We start from the raw sequence: 2,630 nt of genomic DNA, 5'->3' as shown, positions 1-2,630 counted from the left end.
CAAAGCCACCAGCATCTGAAGCCTTGCTACTGGCAACAAGGAGTCTTCCAGTATACAAAGAGACCCTACAGAAAAAACGGAGGGACTTCCTACAAGGGCATGTAGTGATAGGACAAGGGGAAATGGCTTCAATCTGAAAGAGGGCGCGTTTACATTAGGTATCAGGAAGAAATACTTTAGTGTGAGAGCGGTGAAACACTAGAACAAGTTGTCCAGAGAAGCTGTGGATGTCCCACCTCTGGAAGTGTGCAACGGCAGGCTGGATGGGGACCTGAGTAATGTGGTCTAGGGGAAGGTGTCCCTGTCCATGGCAGGGGGTAGAATTAGGTATCTTTAAGATCCCTTTGAATCCAGACCATTCTATGAGTCTGAGATAAGGGGAACACTGCTGACTAGCAGCCACTGGAGAGACAGAAGGACAACATCAATTTGTGGCAAGTTCTTTCAAAATATGAAACATAGCTACAGTGAAATGAACACAAGTCTGAAGGCTCTGTGCACTGATATCCCACACAGCATCATCCTGTGGAGCAACAATGACAGCCTGAGTTATTCAGGCCAGGATGGATGGTCTGGAAATGTTCCCTGCTGAGACCAACACAATTTAGTCTCAACAAAGAACTCCTAAGTACTCAAACTGTAGACTGAGCCTGCCCAGGTTGTATACTTTCAACAGAACAGGCTGAACAGGACCATGCAATCACAGAAATACAATATTATCCACCAATGTAACTGTGTGCTTCTATGGAAGCACAAAGGTTTTTATCTCCAAGCAGCTATCTACCCTTGAACACAACTCACAGAAACATTGGACTGCTTCAGCAATACTGTGCAATTAATGACTGCTACAGCTGTACGTTCACTGCTGATTTCTGGCAGCTATAGCTGCATCAGGAGACTGGCCATTTATTGTTACACAGAGACACTGAAGAGACACAAAGAAACTTTCACTTGGGTGCGTCCTTCCAAAAAACACTGCAAAGGGGGACTTTATTGTGCCAGCCAGAAGAGACTACCCCCAAAACATGAGGATGGCCTGGGTGCTCTCCCACCCTTGGGGTCACCAAGAGAATTCACTCCAGTGCCAGGCTACAGCACACAGGAGCTCTGCATGAAAAAGCAAATCTCATCCCGAGGGAACTTCTGTTTACTTGAATGCCTCCCCTATAATCCCATTTTATGGTCCACGTGTTTTGGGAATGCTGCACAGTCAGGAGACTGGCAGAGACTAAAGGGAAGTGATTCCTTTCAGAGGACTGTAGAAAAGCAGGGCACACCCTCAAACCCTCTCATGGCAGCCTTCTGCTTAGCTACATCTGGATTATCATAACAAATATTTTAGTCTTAAATAGGTACTGAACTCCAGCAAAAAATATAAGCTGTTGCTTTTTTGAAGTAAGAAAAACATAACAGAAGTGGTTTAAAATTAACATTGGAACACTAATCCTGCTTAAAAGTTAAAAATGAAAGCATCTCAGCTTTTTAAAAAATAACCTCCAAGATGATAATGTACATTCAAAAAAGGAAAGAGTGACCAGGTTTTAGTGGTTTTGACTTGACAGCTCCCTTCATGGATAGGTCCATTAGCTTGCAGGTTGAAAAACACAACCCAGCAATAAGCATGGGTAGAGATTCAGAAACACTAACCACCTTCTGGTGGGGTATCAGATCTGGACACTTCACATTCTCTCTTTCTGCAGAGAAGACTGAGCAGAGGTGAATCAGTGTCATGGAGAACTCACCCTGCTTGAAGAAAACTTCATATCCTGTAATTCCCACTCCAGGATAGTAAATACTGGCATGGCTGCACACAAACAACTTTCAGGTTGAAAGTATGTCAATTATCAATTGATTTACTCACCTGATAAATACTCAGCTACTTTTACCAACACAAACTCTTTGTTCTCTAGCCAGGGAGCCTAATGTTTTAATCCCAGTCCCCCAGCCTTGTGTAAGAGCACAGTGCTCAGTACCTGGCAGGACCAAGCACTTGTTAAGCTGCTGTAGTTCCTTTGCATTAGTATTTTTCATACAATATTTTGAAATAGAAGGGAGGCACAAAATGCAGTGACTTATAACCCTGAAGAACAATGAGCATTTCTGTGAGCTGGTTTTCTACACAGGATGTGGGCTGGGCCTCCTTGAGTTTGTGTAATCTGTCTGGAAGTCCAAAAACCACACTCTGAAAACATGCTTTTCCCTTAACAAACAGTCAGTCACACACACAGAGAGTCTAACAGTAGTTTACATGTCTGTCATCCACCATTAAGGAAAATTTTCATTAGTATTATTTTTTCAAGCATTCTTTACATTAAATCAGGCACACAGACTGTACATAATTAAAATATATAGCCTTTTTTTAATCCAGCAAGAACTACATCTAGGGATGGAAGATTCACTTATTTAAAATTACGTCAGAAGTTGCACTTCTGATAGTGCTTTAGGTGACAGTTCACATCCTAGGATCATTAGACCCAGAGACAAAAACTCAAAGGCACTGGACACATTATCATGGAATGTGCTGGGAAGGATTATCCTGTGAAGTGGCTTTTCTAAATGCTCTATGTCATTAGGTTTAACAACTTCAGTCCTCTCAAATTCCGTATTTTAGATACTCAGCTATAGATCAA

Source organism: Geospiza fortis, unplaced genomic scaffold (genome assembly GCF_000277835.1).
Source record: "Geospiza fortis unplaced genomic scaffold, GeoFor_1.0 scaffold424, whole genome shotgun sequence".
Classification (NCBI taxonomy): Eukaryota; Metazoa; Chordata; class Aves; order Passeriformes; family Thraupidae; genus Geospiza; species Geospiza fortis.
Note: the sequence above shows the minus strand (reverse complement) of the source record.